We start from the raw sequence: 20,202 nt of genomic DNA, 5'->3' as shown, positions 1-20,202 counted from the left end.
TGTATATATATATATATATACATATATATATATGGATAAAGGCAAAGAATAAGAAATGCTACACAAATAGCAAAATTTTATGCTTTGAGTAGAAGAAGCAATAGTCAAGCAACTGAAACAATCTTAATAATGTGTTGTAAACAAAAGATGACTAGGAAGGAACTGAATAGAGAATTATACTTTCTGCTGTTGTGTGACTTCATTGCAGAATGAAATTCTCTAAAACCTATGATAGGAAAATAATTTTGAAAAATATGACTCAAGAAAGGTTATCTCAAACATTTTCTCACATTTGCCCTATTTTTAAATTCAAACTATACTTATGTAAAAATATTGTTATAGTATGAAATAAGGATCGAATAATAAAACTATTTGAAATTCTATGAATATACTGGGTTTGAGACAGACTCTTTTGTTCTAAGAAAGGCCAATATTACACCAGGAATCTATATACATTTGATCTTTTTAATATGTACACCAAATATTATATTTTGATTTACCCAGAAAAGAAAGTTAAATTTATGTTGCATGTTTGAAATGAATTATGAAGTGACCAAAAATAGTAACAGTTCTTAGAATTATATACTAGCCGAAAATTAAAAAAAAAAAAAAGACTATTCAAAAGGGTTGTAGTACAGGAGAATGTCAAGAACATTCTCATTGTGTTTAAGGAAGTGATTAAAGGAAAAGCCCAGAGAATTCCAATGGGAGGTTGTTCTATGTAATTAAGCCCCCTGTGTAGGTTAATTGTTGTGAGTAGAGGTTAGGCCAGGACTCACTAATATCAACCAGCCCAAGTTTTTCATGAGTTTTATATTTCCAACAGATGTCTTCTTAGTCCTTCAGAAAACCACAATTGGTAGTAGATAACTCTTACCTCAAAGAGCCAGAGAAAGACTTTCCAGTTGCAAGTTTTCAAAACTGACTGCTCTGAGAGCTGGGAGGCCAAAGACCTAAGGTGAGATATAAGCCTGTTTAAGGCTTGGACTACTTGGTGAAGGCTTATCTGGTGTAATGGTGTTGGCCCTGTGGCTCATGGATGCTAAGCATGGATCTTATCACTAAAAGTCACCCCATCTTCCTAAGTAACCAGGATATCCGATACTGGTTACTTAGTAAAACTTCCCAACTTGTTCTTTTCAGGGTCCTTTTGTAGGGTTTACTTGTACTTTTTCTGGAGTAATTCTGGCCCAGAATATGACTGAGCTAATTAAAGAATGTGCCTCCATTGCTTTCTAGAGAATGCTCCTTTCTAAGTTTTGGACAAGTAAACATCACATGTAATAATAGATTCAAATAATTTAGACCATTCTGTCAATGAACTAACTGCTTCTGTGTCAACTTGATACATGCTAGAATGATCAGACAGGAAGGAGCCTCAGTTGAGGAAGTGCCTGCATGAGATGCAATGCAAGGCATTTACTCAATTGGTGATCAGTGGGGAAGGTCCAGCCCATAGTGGGTGGTACTCTCCCTGATCTGGTGAGCCTTGGTTCTATCAGGAAGCAAGCTATGATGGCAAGCCAGTAAGCAGTACACCTTCCTGGCCCCTGCATTGCCTTTGGCCTTCATATTCCTGTCCTGTTTGAGGTCCTTCTATAATTAACAGCAATGTGGAAACCGAATAAGTCCTTTCCTCCCCAACTTGTTTTGTGGTCATGCTGTTTCCTTGCTCCAGTAGAAGCCCTAATTTCAATACTAGAAACTTGTTCAACCACATTTATTCCTTGTTGGAACTCTGCCAGCCCAGTTTTACTATATACTGCTCCTATGTTAAACACAAAATAACTTTTCAAACTGTAAGTAGCATTGTACGTTGACAGCTATCAGGTGTTGCAGTAATATATGGGACCCATAAAAAATAAAGAAAAGTAGAACTGGCATTTTTTAGAAAAAATTTTGGTTGAAATCACTACTCTGATTCTAATTTTATGTTGTAAAGTAATTACAGAAAACAAAATTCTATCAGTAGGAAACGCTATACCAAAGTAATACAGATAAACCTTTAAATATTTCTGATTTATACTAAATAAAGTGAATAAGCAAGTATAGTGTACAAATTTAACCTCACAGCCTTCTCAAATAATCATCCAAGTATCTACATAGTTGCAGGAAAGGGTACAGATGTTCACCCTTGAAAAAAACCTGTAATTAAGACACATTTATGCTCTGCAGATGCAGCCATTTATAAAGACTACCAAGTGCACTTGTAAACACACCCAAGCCACAGAAAAATCTCTGAACTTTCCTAGTTCTGTATAAATATATACACACACATTCCAATATTGGGAATTTATGATTGTTTAATCTATATGTCATTTGCCAGAGAGTCAAGTCTCTTTTGTAAGTTGTATTGGCATTAAATTTACAATATGCCATTGCTTTCAGGCATTGTTTATAAACCTATCGGGAATATTTGAGTCATAAAAATGCAACAAAAATAGACATTGTACTGACTTTGGTAAACCATCAATAGCCAGCACTGACAGACTCTTCTTTAAAGATAAAGACTATCCTAAGTCTTTTAAAGTCTTCAATATTTTGATATTCTGTAAATTTCATTGGTATACACTGAAAAAAGTTTTCAACTATATCTATGAAAGAATAGACAAATATATATATATTATATTAAATATAATGTCTAAATATATACTGTATATAATGAAAATGAGTTTTCTTTTAAAACACATTTGGTAGCATTCAAGACATTTAGAAAAGACAGCTGTCACTAGAAATGTTGTCTTTGTTTTGCATTTAAGTTCCTCTGTGTGTCCAACTTTAAATGTTAATGTTGTGTTTCATAAATATATTTACTTAGTATCTTGGTTACACTTCAAGAATTGTAGAATTTTAAAACAGATTCTAAGGAATTTGCAAAAATATGTTCCACAAATGTTGTCTCCATTTAAAAGAAATCTCAGTAAAAGTTTTTCACGGAATACTTTGTGATGTCTTTCCATTACACATTTCAACGGTGACAAAGAAAATGCTGGTAAATGGTCAGTCATAATTGTTCAGCTTGTTACAGTCACCTTCCTTCAAATACGAGGTCTCTGCCACACCTTTCAGGGTTTAGTGGCAGCCCTTTTATTCCATTACACAGCACTGAACTCTTTAAGTGGCCAAATTTGAAGCCAGAATTGTCAGGTCTTGAAGTCATATGGCAACTAATCTAGTAAGAATATGCTTTACACCAGGGAAAAATACTAACCTACTACCAGGGGCCCCCTGGAGTGCAGAGGCCTCCACAATGACATCCATGTTCAGGGGTCTGGATCAGTCCTGTACTGGCCTCCCAGACAGCATCTGGGGTCGATGTGCTCCCCATTTTTCAGGCCAGCTGTTTCTGTGGGTTTCTCCAACCTGGTACAGACCCCTTCGATCTTCATTCCTCCCTCTCTTCAACTAAGTTCCAGAATTCAGATCAGAGTATATCTGTGGATGTCTGTCTCTGCTTCCATCAGCCACTGGATGAGGGCTCTAGGAAGGCATGAAAAATAGTCATCAATCTCATTTTAGGGGAAGGGCGTTTAGGTTATCCTCTCCACCATTGCCTGGATTGTCAGTTCATGTCATCCTTGTAGGTCTCTGGAAATCTCCCTAGTGCCAGATATCTCCTTGAACCTATAATGGCTCCCTCTGATATGGTATCTCTCATCCTGCTCTCTCTCCTCTATTCTTCCCCCAACTCAATATCTCTGCTCCTCCATTTCCTCTCCTCCACTCCTCTTCTCCTGCTCTCAATCTGGCAGCTCTCTCTCCCCTACCCTCATGCTCCCAATTAGCTCAGGAGTTCCTACCTCTTCCCATTCCTGGGGTCCATTCCTTTATCCCTTAGAGTCCTTCATGTTTCCTAGTTTCTTTGGTGAAGAGGATTATAGACTGATAATCCTTTGCTCTGCCCAGGATGATGTGGTGGACTTTGCGAAGCCCCCCCCCCCGTTGAGAGCCCTACCCTGCCTGGGAGTGGAGGGGGATGGGGTGGGCAGTAGGTCTGGGGTGGGAGGATGGATGGAGATGAGGGGAGGGAGAAGGAGAAGGGATCAACATGTGAAACAAGCTTGTTCTTAATTTGAACTAATAAAAAAATAAAATAAAATAAAAAAGAATATGCTTTAGACCAGAAGTCAGTGTTGGGCATCTTCCTCAATCATTGGCCACACTACATTTTGAGACAAAGTCCCTTCACTTAATGGATATCTGTAATTTCAGTAGACCACCTGGCTGGTGAGCTCTAGGGATCCAGCCATCTCTCTCTTCCCAGTGATTTAGTTACAGATGTGCACCCTGGTCCAGGCTTTGCTTGGGTGTTGGGATATTAACTCATTAACTTGTTTACGTATGAAATACTTTATCAACTGGACTCTTTCCTCAAACACTTTAAATATATCTTGAAGGCAAATTCAGGAACATAAATAATCATCTTGAAAAAGGAAACGGTGAGGACCAGCAAGATGAGGCTCCTGTTAAGGGCACCAACCTGAAATCAATTCCTGGAACCATGTAGTGGGAGAGAGAACTCCTACAAGCTGTCTTCTGAACTCCACACATGCACTGTTACATACATACGTACTTCACAGTGGTAGGGTGTTTATTGGATTAGAAAGAAAAGAATGTCTTCATTATTTTTAGTTCCTTGTATACTAAAAGTCATACACTTAGGTGCTTGCATTTTTAGATGATATGCCTTGTAAGGATGGGTGTCTGCCTGCTGTGCCTAATTGAGATTTGACCCTCAGTATTCCAATATTAAACTGCATTAAAGAAATGGGGGAAGGATATGTAAATATGAGTACTTCTAAAATAAAATATGAGAAAGGATTGAAAAAAAGAATGTGCTTTAGAAAAGCTTTCCCTGAGGAGAAAACTGTAGCTTCCATTTAAAAATATATTTAAAATTAAAACTATTCATTGGCTAAAAAGAAGTTCTTTTTTTTAAGAGATTATTTTTTATTAGTTCAAATTAGAAACAAACCTGCTTCACATGTCAATCCCTTGTCCCCCTCCCTTCCCTCTCACCCAAGCTCCACCTGCCCCACACCACATTGCCCCTCTCCTCCCAAGGGAGGGCAAGGCCCTCCATGGGGGTTCCCCAAAGTCTATCATATTATTCTCGGCAGGGCCTAGACCCTCCATCATGTGTCCAGGCCAAGAGAGCATCCCTCCATGTGGGATGGGATGCCAAAGTCTTGTTTCCTAGTTCCTTTGGTCATGAGGATTGTAGGCTGGTAATCCTTTGCTCTATGTCTAAAATTCATATATGAGTGAGTACATACCATGTTTGTCTTTTTGTGACTGGGTTAACTCACTCAGGATTTTTTTTTATTTCTAGTTCCATACATTTGCCTGTGAATTTGAAGATTTCATTGTTTTTTTTCCACTGAGTAGTACTCCACTGTATAAATGTACCACATTTTCTCTATACATTCTTCAGTTGAGGGGCATTCAGGTTGCTTCTAGGTTCCCACTATTACAAACAACGCTGCTATGAAAATAGTTGAACATATGTCCTTGTTGTATGAATATGCATTCTTTGGCTATATGTCCCATGAGTGGAATTGCTGGATCTTCAGGTAGACTGATTGCCATTTTACTGAGAAACCACCATACTGATTTCCAAAGTGGTCTTACAAGTTTGCAATCCCACCTGCAATAGAGGAGTATTCCTTTTTCTCCACATCCTCTCCAGCATAGACTGTCATTGGTGTTTTTTATTTTAGCCAAGTACCATGTTTGCCTACATGCTGCCTTGTTTCATGCCATTGTGATTGTTGACTAAACCTCTGAAACTGTGAAACTGTAATCCAGCCCTGATAAAATGTTTTCCTTTATAAAAGTTGCTGTCGTGGTGACATCTATTCACAGCAATAGAAACCTTAACTAAGACAGAAGATTATATATATACATATATATATATATCACCTAAGCTATTTTTAAAAATAAGAATTTGAGACCAGAGATATGGCTCAGACATTAAAAACATTTGTTACTCTTCCAGAGGACCCAGCTTTCATTCAAAGCATCTACATAGTAGCTCACAAAAATAATCTATAACTACAGATCCAGTGGATAGAGCCTTGTCTTGCATCTGTGGAATTTCATATACATGTTGACCAGACAGACATACATACAGACAAAATGCCCATACATAAGACATAATTATGTATGTATGTATGTATGTATGTATGTATGTATGTATGTATGTATCTTGTCCCTGGTTTCATTCCAGGATCACTTTGCTTCATTGTTTCTGGACCTCATTGAGACAGAGCACCAAGGTGGGGAACTCAGGGTAGAGAAAAGGCGAGTGGCTAATCATAGGTGAGCAAGTAAGCAGAGAGTGAGGGAAGAGGATCAGGTGCAAAATGTATCCTCTTAGCATTCTCCAGAAGACTGACCCTCTTAAACAATGAACCTGTCTGTGCATTGGTGCAATCAGAGCCCTCATCATCTGATTGCTTCCCAAGGTTTACTTCTGAATATTACTGCATTGCAGTCAGATTTTTAGCACATACATCTTTGGGGATAGTTTATGTACAAACATAGCAACATATGTATTTTGTATGACTCATTGGTCTTAATAATATTTTCTTGTCTCATAAGTAATGAAATTATAAATTTATTCAATAACATTCATTAGAAACTTATCACTTATCAATAATGCACTAGCCACAGAAACAATCAAAAGGGAATGTGGCAAAAGCAAAAATGGTGGGTTGTATTTTAAATGAAATATATTATCAATTAGTTCTCCTTGCTATCTTCATACTAAGCAAAATTTGTGTCTTTTCTTTGTTTCTGCCTAAAACGTCTATTTCTTTTAGGACACAGCAAAGATAAAATAAATATTTATAACTGATTGTCCATGCATACAATATTCACACATTTAAATTTTAAAAATTGCATGACTACAGAAGGTTATATTTCTGTCACTATCCCTCCAATTCTCTGGAATTGGAAGTCTTATTTTTCACAGCTACTCAGCTTTTCCCAGTGTGAGGTAGTTGGTGACACTGTGCCAGTTAAAACATCATCTGTCCATGTTGACAAGTGTCTAAGGGAGAGTACCAACTGTTTCAAATACACCGAGATGACTCAGAAATAGCTGTCAGACAACCATGTTCTCCAGAGGTGACACATCAGTTGGACTACAAGAGCCATTAAGTGACATTTCTCCAAAGAAGAACCTTGTCATTCTGCAGTCTTCCTGCTATTGGGACTTTCCTTTTGCCTTATGATAAACCAGAATACAACATGTGGAAATGTTCTGAAAAAAAATGAGCTTTAGCTGAGCGCCAACTCTGTGTGTACCAAAGGAAATGAATTCAGTTTACTTGATTTCCTTCCATTTAATGATAGTGGGAGGGGAGACGCCTACAGAAAGCAATCCTAATGAAAACTGGTCCATAAAATGTAACACCATCTCTGGAATGCAGAACCTCAGAAATAAGATAAAAGAAGGGCTTGTGGAAACACTCTCTGAGTCTCTCTGGCTTTGACAGTATTAATACCCAAGCTTATATTTGATGAAATCCTCCAGTCACCCTGACTGTTGCTGTACAGTTTTGTTCGTTCTTGTTTTCAGTATAATCTTTAGATCTACTCTGAAGACAAATTCAAGAAAATCCCTCCCCACCTCACCTTTTTTTTTTTGAAGGAAAGAGAAGGAAGCATTTCTTTTCCTTCAAGGTTTACTCTTCTACAGAAAGATTTTTTTCTTCCCTAATCTGAAATGACCTTTGATTCTCTAGCTCATTTAACTTTCTATACACATTGGTAGTGTACTTCTAGGTACCAGAACATTTAATAATTTACTGCAATGGGTAGAAAGGAGATAACACCTAAAAATGTTCACATATATATTAATTCTGAGTTCACATATATATAATTATACTGAGTTAATGTTTTGACAAAAATGGCTGTTTCAGATATTTTTCATGTGCATCTCTCAATTTTTGTGTATAATAAAAAGAACACACCTTTACCAGTTGCTGGCCTTTTTTAAAGTTGGAATGATTAACAACTTACTGAAACTTTAGATTGATCTTTAAGTCATTTATAGTTATGGAATTAAGGCTGCCTACCCTCTCCTGGAGCATGGCTAAATGTGTCTCAGTATTTGTGGACATTCAATTCAAGAATAATTTCTCAAACATCATCTTTTGTATGAATATGTGTTTAAGTAAAATAAGCACAAAAGTTATATAAAAAGTGAGAAATCAAAGTTTGTTTCTTTAGAAACTGCAAAAGTAGTAGGCCCAACATCATTATGCCAAGTTTCAATGTGTGTTCATGGAGATATGTACACTGACATGGGAGAATGAATGCATTATGCATGAAAGGAATATGTTCACATGTACAAATATAGTCATTCATATTTAAGTACATTTTTCTCATATGAAATTCAATACAAGTTGATCTCTGCCATCTGGGTTTTACATAATTTGGCTCTGGAATTTTTGTAGAGATTGTCCTGAATCTATAAACTGAGCAGAAAAGATTTGAAGTAGTTTTCTATAAAACCTCCTAGTATTTTCAGTATGTACCTTTTATGATAAATCATCCAAAAGTTCTCTTTTATAATAGTTAACTTTTAGTTTACATATTTTCTTTTTATGGTTTACAGTTTTACCTCTTTTCAATACCCTTAAACTTAGAATATAAATTTCTCCATAGATATCTAGGAAAATGATTGAATGGAAATGGACACACTTGATCTTTGAGATCTCCCCTATATTTCTCATTGAAGGACTTACTTATGAGATACAAATGTATTAGATTATTTGTCCCTTTTGTTGTTGTTGTTGTTGAGACTGTGACTCATTGTGTACCTGGTTACCTGGATTTCACTTTAAATATTAGGCTGGGCTTTAACTCAGAGAGATGAAGATCTGCCCAAGACTGCCTCCAGAGTGCTGGGATTAAGAGTGATAAATTTGCAGTTTAAATTTACTCAAAACTGAAAATGTTGTTTTTAAATCTGGTAAAATGATAGACAAAATTTTAAAAGATTTGTTTTAGTCAAAATGGAACCATGAGGAAATAAATTTCTTTAATTAGTAACTTTCTTTATGGGTGGAGATGTAAGTTAGATGAAATACAGGCTTTATATAATATGCCTCACAGCTGTCCACAAAGGTGGTGATTAGAACATTATGTGGGAGTTTTCGTTTCTCATAGGCCTTACTTCACTGCTGATCAACTTTCAAGATTCTCTCTTTGTCTCTGTCTCTCTGTCTATGTTTATCTCTCTCTTACACACATACACACACACACACACACACACACACACACACACACACACACCACACAAAGAGAGAGACAGAGAGACAGACAGACAGAGAGAGAGAGAGAGAGAGAGAGATTCTTCCTGCCTAAACACAGACTGAAACTTAGAAGGCAAACCTAGCACCAAACCCAGATATAGAGGGTCATAAAGAGAAAAAAGACACGAACTAACTAGAAGGAGAGAGCCATGAATGTACATGTTCCTCAACTCCTGAGAATTCTAAGAGAATTTTCAATTTTTCACATAGACAAAATGTCCCAAAGACATGTCCATGTAATGCACAGAGACTTTCAAAAGGGATAAAGATTTCTACAAGAACACATATTTGCCAATAAGTTTAATTTCCAGGAATTTCTTACAAATTTAAACACTGTTAATCTTATAAAACACTCTCATTAGGTAGTAATTAAGGACGTTTAGATAGCTACTTAGATATCACAGCACATGAATGTATGTTGTTTGAATACACTGCTCCTACAGCATGTAGTTTTATGAATTCATTTCATACTTGGAGCTATTTATGAGATTAAACTTTTACTTTAAAAATGCTGATCTTGTCAACCAATGGATTTATAACTTGAACTGTTCATCAGATGCTTTTAAAATTCTCTTAAAAATATAACAAGCATCCTAAAATGTGTGCCTAAAATTGCTGTAATAATCCAGTTTTGAAAGTTCCTATGGGTATTGATAATGGATATGTGAAATGAGAGACAGAGAGAAAAAGAGAGATCCAGATTTAAAAAATGTTCAATGCTTTTATTACTACCTAATTAAATCACCTTTGCATATTATCATATCCATGTGAACACTGACTTCATATTGTTTAGGGCACATTTATATTAAACTCATCAATCTGAATTAATAATTATTTACACATGTTTAATCCATACAACACACATATACAAATAATTAGAGAATCACATTAAAGTCATTCAATTAGAATTCCACTTGGAATGATGCTTATTTTACTGCCAAAAGATAAAAATTTCCCTGTGAAGGATGAAAGGGGTATAATTATGAGATTAGCACACCACTATTCCTGTTGGATGAGTATAGTCATTGTGAATCGGTAGATCCAGTCCTCTTTATAGACGCCAGTGGTGTTTTTTGTATATAGTCAATGCCCCCATTGACTTACCGGAAACACACAAGAGCCATGTTATTATGCAGATTTCCTCATCAGATATCCTACGCTGGGGTGTATGAGAGCACTTGAGGAAACCCTCATTTAGTCTCACTGACCCATTGTTCTCAATGGTTTCCCATCAAAAATTAGCTCAGCTGGGAGAAGCATGTGTTTAGAGATCATTGGGTGCTCACAAAAAAAAAAAAAAAAAAAAAAAAAGTGCATCTAGTGCAAGGTAATTGCTGGTGATTTAGTTCCTGTTACGTGCTCCTCCTAGTCAAAAATTTGATGTATTAGAAAGCTATTGATGAGGTTAAAAGGAACCTTCATTCAACATTTATTTCCACTCACCTTGGATTTCTTCTCTGCTTTAATGCAATCAATCAGTGAAGCTCAGGCATGAATTATGTCAATTCTAAGTGATTTTCAGATAATCCAGTATTACCTTCAATTTTTTAATGTACAATTGATTCAGGCCGTAGTCATTACTTAAAGGTAGAAAAATTGATGCCAGCATAAAAGGAAAGCAGCTTTGAAATATTCTCAAGACTGTATATAATTGCTCCAACTTTTTTGGTGTCACCTTTAATTAACATTCATAAACACATAAGTAAGAAAACCTTTGAGTTTTGAAATTAATTTAAAAGCCAAGCTGTTTTAGCAAAGGATGGGCATATTTAACTCCTAACCAGCCTCTGAGGATCACACTTAAGGTTTAATAAACACCCTTCCCATTCTGCTGCTGGTGTTTCATTTTGCATAGGGTGACCTTGGTATAGGATAAGAGAGCTTGTTATTAAACTTAGAGCTTGCTATCAAGGTGGACATCAACACTTGCAAAACAATCCCTATCGATGCATTTCTCATTTGTGCAGCATGTCTTTTCAGCGATCACACTAATATCTAGGGCATCAAAGAAGGACATATGCAAAGCAGGGCTCACATTCCTTGTGTAAAGGAGATACTATGTAATGGATTTGCTTTGTTGGGTAGTGGATTGTGAGCTGTCTTCTCCAACACTTCATACCAGCTGCCAACATCTCCCACACAGACCAAATGTCTTCATTTGAAACAAAAGCACCTTTCCATAGAGCTACTCAAATGGAGATTAAGCTCATTTTGTTTGACCTACATATGAATATAGGAAGATATATAAATAGCTGCCATCATTTGAACTCATTTTCTTGTATTTTAAATATATATATATATATGTATGTATATATATGTATACTAATGTTTACATATATATATATACATATATATTTACATGTTTAGCAAATGAAATTTTATGCTAGTTTTTATTGGCTTAGAATTAATCCAAATAATCAGAAAACGGAGTAGAAAAGAGGAATGCTCAAATAAGCAAGCTGAATAAATAAGCTCAGAAATAGTTTCTAAAATATTATTTGTTTTTAATTTAATTCATATTTTCCTGTTCTGACAACTTCAGCTCATGACACAGAAGGCATAGTTTGACTTTGTCCTCCTGTAGTAGATTTGCCACTGTTACTAGATGGGCTCAGTGTTTTTGCTGGAATGTAATTCATCTTCATTGTTTCCGTGCCGACAGGATGGAACCTGCTTACAAATTTTACAGCTAGCAATACTTTTTATTGTTGTTCTGAAAGGGCTCCTGAGGGCTTTCTATTTTATTTTTAGGAACATTCTGAATTTTTTCCCCTTTATGCTATACTTTCCACTATTATGAGTGATGACCCTGGAATTCTAGGGAGGGAAAAAAATAACCAGCACCCACCAAACTGTGACTGTCATAAGTGTTAATGCAATCTTCCAGTTCTTTGATTTATTGCAAGTGCTGCATTTTAACTATGTTATAGTTAATGAAGAATATCAATAGCCCTGGTGGAATACTGACATTCCTTCAAACTAAAAGACATTCAGTGTGTCTCAAATGTCGTTCAAGGAAAAAAAAAAAACGCAAAATAAGGAAACATTTTTCTGTACTTTTAGATATTGAATTATTACCTTAAAAAAATAAAATCAAGTCTATTTTACAGTGCAACTATGGGATGGTATCATTGTGCTCTAAGTAACCCCTGTTCCTTTCAATGCTTTATTTTACTCCTTTAAAATGACTTAGACCTGATTAAATTTGAATATATGGAAAAGAGAGGCCCACAAAGCTGTAGGAAGGTGAGTGTGAGTTTCCTTAACACTTTAAGAACTTCTATTTATAATTCCTCTTGTGAGAGGTCATTTACTCTCACATGAAAGAGCATGGACAACACAATGAACACACCCTGGATCAGGAGGGGCAATGGCCAAATCAATGAGAGAAGTACAGGGTTACATGTAAAGGACTGATTCTGTCAGTGTGAAAATCCAGCTGCCAGTGAGCTGCACTGCTCTTGTGTGGAACAGCAAATTCAGTCTGAAGCAGCAGACGCATTGCGTACTCTGAAAAGCAGTTTTCCATATGTGTTTATTGCTGTTTTTAAAATTAGTTTTTATAATTGCATAGTGACAAAAAGTGTCTGTTTTAAAATAGCTTTTTAAATTTGAAAAAGACCCTTTCCAACACAAAAGCTGTTAATAGTTGGCTTCTATTCCTCAATCAGGAGGTGTTTAGTTGTTGTTGTTACTTCTCTGTAACAATAGATACATAATAGCAAGTAACCTAGGGCTAACATTTTAAGTAGTTTACTTCTAGAGAAAAGATCATAAAAATGCAGAAAATAATTGCATTCTCTCTGAGGTGCTATATTGAAACAAAAGTGATCATGCTTCCAACCTTTACTAAAACTGATATTTTCTTGTAATTAGTTTTGTTTAAATTAAAATTATGAATAATTTACTGCTTATTGGATTAGAGAAATGATAAAGTTACATCAAACTATTATTCTATGATCATAAACCTAAACTGAATCCTGGTAAGGAATTTAATTGTGTTGCTTTCATTGTATGAAATTTTAATTTTAATTAGAATTATAATTCTTGCTGTATTGCTCAGAGTATATTACTGATTAACATTTTTATGATAAATACCGAGGCATCATGATTATTCCATTTACTACAGTAGTAACATTTCAAAACTTTTGAGCTTTCTGTATTAGTAAACTTACTGAAGAATATTGAGAAATGTCATACAAAACATATGGTATTGAATATACATGACATACAGGCACTAATATCCAAATGGAGTGTGTGTGTCCCATACTGAGGATGCTTATCAATATCAAGGTTTTAGTTTTCTGTTTTTAGTTTTACAAGATTGTTATAAGAATATAGAAATAGGCCTTAATCAAAATGTATCCTCAGTGATGCACTGAACATTCATCATGTGATAATTGTTATTCTTCATGGGAGAGAGTTAAAGCAGTTGTGCAAGAAGAATTAATCCAATGAGGCTGAATAGATGTGCAATTTGGCAGAGATGATATTTAACACATAATCAGATTTCTAAACGTTAATTCTTCCTTCCTTTACGAAGGGTGTAAGGATGCCACAAGAGATATGAGATATTGGTGTTATTGGTGGCTAAAACACAAAATATTATTTAATACATTAATTAATTCAATTTGCTTTTAATTTTTCTAGTTAACAATGAACTTCCTGACTGTACCTAGGGTAGAGGGGAACATTTTTTTTATTGGTTGGCCAATTTTTTTCTGTATTTTATCCTGTTGAAATTTTCTGTTCAGAAACTCATTTTACCCACTTCCTCAATTAGTCCTTTAACATTTGATTTGCACATGGCTGTTCACTTCTGCTTACCTGTCACAATCTTAGTCATTTACCAAGAACATTGTGAGCCACCATTTTAGTGAAATGAGTTTTCTCATTCCCTCTGAAATCCTGGTCATAATTTGTATAGAATCTTGGTCACATCTTATATCATTTTATTGTTGTTTTCTTCTCTTCCAATAAGCCAAAAAGACTGGGCTACCAAATACTGTCTCTTAATATGCTTGTGAATATTTGTTTACTTCTGTAGACTGTGGGAGGGGAACCTTCAAGTGCATCACCATTCTAGTATTACAGCCCTACTAGCCACTAGCCCTAGGATCTTCAGGAGATTACCCATGGGGGTCCTTCTTTTCTACAGTCACCAGAGAAGTGCTAGGGCAATTTTTCAGGATGCATGATTTCTGTGGAAACAGCTTTGTACCATATTAGAAGCTTAGCATGTATTTATCAGTGGAGAAGAAGTGCTCACTGGAAAGTGATAACCACAGTGTGATTTTTAGGAAATTGTCCTTTTGGGAAATGGTCCTTCATTTCCTGAGACTGAACTTTGTCGATTTTTTTGTTATGGTCTTATTGAGTCTGAATCTATTTTGTCCATGTCTTACCTTAAAAATGATTTTCAGATCATAGGTCTTTCTCTGTGTCTGACTCTGGCCCTCTATCCCTCTGACTCTGTCTTTCTCTCCAGCTCTCTCTGGTGTGTGTGTGTGTGTGTGTGTGTGTGTGTGTGTGTGTGTGTGTGTGTGCATGTATTCCTTGAAAGTAAAACAGACTAGAAATATTAAGCTAGTTGGATAAATATGTCAAAACAATATAATAAAATAATATAGAAAAAGAGGTCTGCGCCTAGATAATGACATAGAATAAAGATGAAGACAGAAAGTTATGAAACTCAAATGTAGGATTTGGAAAATGAAGTATACTGTAGAAACTGATGGCTTAGTTAAAGGCCTAAAATTGTGGACTCTTAAAGGTATGGTTTTTTTTTTGTGTGTGTGTGTGTGTGTGGTAACCTTTAAAATACAAGGATTCTATGTAGGTGCTTCAGGGATACTGTAAGGCTTAATTGGTATTTGAGTTTTAAATGTTTCATATGGTTTTAAGGCTTTAACTATAAATGAAGTCAGACATCAAAGTTTCAAGTAATCAATAAACTGGAAAGCTCTAAAAACATTAAATTTTGTTCTGATTTTATGAAATATTTAATGTTTTAATGCATACCAAACACTTATTCTATTAAGTCCACTTTATATGTAGTATAGGTTAACTTACCTCCTTTTCATTTACAAAACAAGTTTTGCTACATAAAATATTTGGAAATGTGTGACATGAGGAAGGTTGGAATCACACCAAAGGGCTTGTTTTTAGTCAGAGGTCACATGGATTTGTAGTCTATGTATCTATTGACATTTTTCTCATGAGAATAGTATAGGAGTTACATAGTCAATTCTCATTACTTTCAGTAGTTATGTTCTATAAACTCACAAAGAACACCAACTTAGAGAATGCTAAATCATTGCTCTTTCAGGAAATGCAAGGTTAGGATCCTTTGATCCTCTGCTTGCAATATTTTTATCAAACAATCAATACACAAGCTTGTTTTATGTGTCATGTGATTAAAGGCACATGCAGCTAAACTGAATGATAAAATATACCTTTGCCTTGTACCACAGTACTGTCACTGTGGTATATCTTGTGGAGGGAGCCCTGGGGAGCTTTGGGGCTTGTGGGAAAGAGAGACTCTGCCCTCACTACACTGAGCCATGTTGGTAGCACCATTATTTTTGAGATATGGTCTCTCAGTAAACATAGAGCTTGTCAATGAAGCTAGTCTGGATGGCCAGCAAGCCTCTGTCTCCCCTGCTCATGCCATTGCACATAGCTAGTTTCATGTTGGTGATGGAATTTGATCACAGATCCTAAAGTTTCCCCAATAAGCCTTTTATGTGCTGAGCCATCTTCCAAGATTATCCTTCAATTTAATTTTTAAGGCTAAAAGATTGTATCAGTTTCCTTAAGCATGACAAAAGTGTTTCAGAGTTCAGAAAATAAATCTTTTGAAAATCAGAAACAAACTGATGTTTTGAGGAGGAGGATTAGTTAAAAATAAAAATAAAGACAATAGAATCCTCTGAGACCAGTGAAGTACATGTTTAAGAATGAGGTAAATGAGACTAAATGAAGGAAGAGTGAGATTCAATGTCCTTAAAATACCACCCAAGTATACTGAAAGAGGTTTGTGTTTGCTTCTAGATTAACAAGAATGCTAACAAGAGAATTTTCTGTCTTAGCAGGATGTTTAGACACCCGGAGATTGAATTGAGTCAGGTGGAATTTTTTCCAAACATGTAATATTTACAATCCTCTATTTACTGGTTCCTGGACACAGGCAGATAAAAGCACAGCCACAAATGCTTCTATCTTCCACATAAGGAAAAAAGGCACACATATCAGAGAGGAAATTTCAGACAGATTCAAAATAATACTGGATTCACACACAGGGAACATTGCATTATGTTTGTACCAAAATTAAAAGGTGTCTTTGCATTAAATATACCTGAAATTTTTAATTTAAGTTAGGTTATCAAATGAAAATTGAAACTTTTACCAGGTGTACAGGTAACAAGAAAGTACCAGTTCAAACCAAAGGAAAGTTGGAAGGAATAAATATTTATGTATATATACAATTTTATGGACATGAATACCATATTTTAGGAAATAATCTAAGCTTATGTTAAAAATCAGACTTGAGTAAAAAGTGGGAGAGAAACACTGCATCAATACCACAGTATTTTGTTTTATTTTCAACACTCATCCATACACTGTGGGAAGTTGTCAAAGTTGATGTATGTACTGTCTACCTCCCCACAGCAATGAGCCTCTCTTAAATTCTGCTTTTTAAGTATGCTCTTGAAGTTCAGGCATTAATATTTTTATTTTCCACTGTTCCTGCCTCCAAGGTTTTATAACACTATCGATTACAGTGCCAGCAAATCATTATGTTTTGTAAGGACCTCTCTCTTTCTACCAGTATGTAAGTGCCATTGCTGGAAAAAAAATGTATTTTAAGGAAACCGTGCTTAGATCACAGACACACACAAGAAAAAAATCAAAAGAAGGAAAGGTAAAGGAAGGGATTTCATTGAATCTTGGATCAATAATATTTGACCTTATCCAGCAGTTAATTGATTGGCTCTTCAAATCTGTAAAATGGAGGATTACATTCTTGGTTATAGAGGCTGTTTTACAGCCTGTATGTACATTTGTATTGATCATAGCTGTATTAGGTCATGGTTATCATTTAACAGATAGGTCAGAATGGGAGAATTATTAACTGATTTTTTTTTTACCTCAGAGCTATGATTCATCTGTAGGTTGCCAGATGTGTGTGACAAAGAATGTCTTATTTTAGAATTGTGAGCTTCACAAAGTACTTTCTGCAACTTGTTTGTACCATATATTAAAGATGACCAGTGACTAAATGATTTGTCTTCTAAATTAAATATTTATATCACCTTAGAAATAACATGTGAGACCTTAGTTCTCAGAGTGGTTATAATTAGAACGATTTCCCTTTCTAGAAAGAATTAACATCAAATTGGGTACTAAGGGAGGGTCACCATCTAAGAGGAGACATCAGAAAACCACTTGCTCTCCATCTCTGTGAAGAGAAAGAAATATCTGTAAGAACACAGAGAAATAGTGCTTGTCTGTAAGGCATTAGGACAGTGTCTGGATGAAACTTACCTGTCTTCAACTTCATCTTGGAAGCCCCAGCTTCCAGGAATGTGGGATGTGAGCATGTGCTGTTGGATCACCCAGGCTCTGCTAATGTATTAGGATTATGAGATAATGAAAGTACAGTTATATGGAGTTTATAAAAAGAAAGCCAAAAGCATTCTAAACAAACATCAAGATATTTTATACAGAGACAAAGACAAGCTATTTATCTGGTATTGAAGATAAGGGATTCTATGGAGATTGTTGCATTGTACAGAACTAAGTATAATTTAAGAGTAAAGATATAAATGCAGTATAAGAAAGGAATGTATGAGGCACATTCAACTTATATTTTGATTTTGAGGAGTAGCAACCTGTAGGGCATCCTTCCTGAGAAGGTGCCGCTTAGAATGCTATATTAAAGCTGGTTTTGCCTTTATAATATTACCCATATACATTAATCTCTTCAAAATTCAATTGCCCATGTGAAATACCTAGGAAATCATATTTAATAGTTTTTATGTGAGAATTAAACTAGGCCATCTAAACTAACTGAGCTCAGTGTTAGAGCATAATCGTCACTCTGAAGTATTTGAAAACCTGAAATTCGGCTTTCATTGTCATTATTTCATAAAATTCATCAGATTAAAGAAAACATTATATTTTTTTCTTTAGAGAAAAATGAAGCATTCCTGTTTCTTCCCTCACTGATTGCCTGCATTAAATGGATCATGAATCACTAATTTATGCTGAATCCAAAAGTGGCTTCATGGCTTGTGCCTTTTGGAATTGTTTGCAGTGGGAGAATCCTTCTACAGCAGCTCAAACTAAGCACATCCAAGATCCTTTGCAGTATTAGCTTCCATCATAAGCCCATTATCTTCTAAATCTCTTTAACTGAATTTGCTCAAGATACTAGGAGCCTGCTGGGCATATACATCAACTTTGACTTAAGTTGTCAAAGACAATAATTCTGACACCTAAATGATGAGGTTGTGAAGAGGATGAGGTAGAAGCTTAGATGAGAGAGATTAGCATGGGGTCAGCTCTGATCAAGTTCCTGACAAAGCATCGTGCTGACAACACTGTTGCTAATTTCCTTTTTTATTAATATCACAATGGTTGCCCTGTGGGTTACACAGTCTACCATCTTGGATATATCCAGCTGCCTCATTATCTTTGTAACAATGCACAAGAGGCAAGGTTAGCAACGCTGCTTGGCAAGAAGAAACACATTGCATTTTCCTTTGATAATTTGCTGACTCTCCTCAATAGTGTAAATATTCTTAAAGGGACCATGGTTAGAGTACAGCTAGAAGAGAGCTGTGCAGGGAAGAATGACGTAATCTGAAAAGTACCCAGTCAGTTAGATGTAGCTAGAAACATGGATTAAGAAACATCACGGAGTAGTCATCTTCAGAGGTTCTTCCTTTAATTTAGACAGGAAATGGGGGATAGTGAAATTGTGGAAAGAACCAGAAAACACAATATTTTTAAATAGGAATTTCTTCCCAATGTCCTCTTTATGAGATAAGATAAAATGAAGTTCGTTAAATCAGGAGCAGAGATTCTCTTGTAAACCCCTTGCGACCACTTAAGATATTCAGCTTCCGAGAGTTCCTCTCCCCTAGCTTGACACTAGTCTCTCTGTTTCTTTACCTTCCACTTGGGTCAATCTAATGGATGGATCTTATAACACTCACCAAGTTGCACCACAGGTATTGGAGACTACCATCAGGAACATTGTCCCCATTGCCTCCAGAAACCACTTGTGTATGCTTATCAGTTATTTTGATGATGCTAGTACATGGGACCAACAGCACATGGAAAGTTAAGAGGCCTGCCAGAACTGTAAGAATGCCTGCTGTGTAAAGAGCTCTCCAAACGCCACATGATCTGTCAAAGCTATGGTATATTTTCTGAATCTCCTAAAGAATAGCACGATAGTCAGATGCTTAGTAGGAGGGAAACTCCTCTCATTCCCATGCATTGTACATAGCCATTTGTGCTTAGCATAGCAAATATGCAGAGGCAGTAATGTGCCATCAGCAAGATGATGCAATATGAAGCAGAGGAGAACAAAGCAGAAAATGTAGGTTTCCATTAAAGTCATTTTTCCCTATACCAACCAAAGGAATACGTTTATGAACTTGTTTATGTACATGTCACAGCTCTGAGGAAAAAAGGCTTTCTCTATGAAAGTGTCACAGTTCTGAAGGGAAAGCTTTCCCAATGGAGATGGGGCAGCTCTTAGGGAAAAGTCTTCCATCATGGACACCATTGCAGATCTGAGGGGGAAGGTTCCCCTGATAAAGTGTAAAACCTCTGAGAGGAAAGGCATCTGCAGCACAAACCT

At 35.9% G+C, this 20,202-nt stretch overlaps 1 protein-coding gene across 4 annotated transcripts in view; it reads left to right on the top strand.

Annotated features, from left to right (window-relative positions):
* Positions 1 to 20,202, top strand: part of Pcdh9 (protocadherin 9) — an 838,624-nt gene that overhangs the window by 767,806 nt on the left and 50,616 nt on the right. The window lies entirely within an intron of this gene.

The sequence above is a fragment of the Cricetulus griseus genome (assembly GCF_003668045.3).
Source record: "Cricetulus griseus strain 17A/GY chromosome 1 unlocalized genomic scaffold, alternate assembly CriGri-PICRH-1.0 chr1_1, whole genome shotgun sequence".
NCBI classification, from domain to species: domain Eukaryota; kingdom Metazoa; phylum Chordata; class Mammalia; order Rodentia; family Cricetidae; genus Cricetulus; species Cricetulus griseus.
Note: the sequence above shows the minus strand (reverse complement) of the source record. Positions and strands in the feature narration are given on the sequence as shown.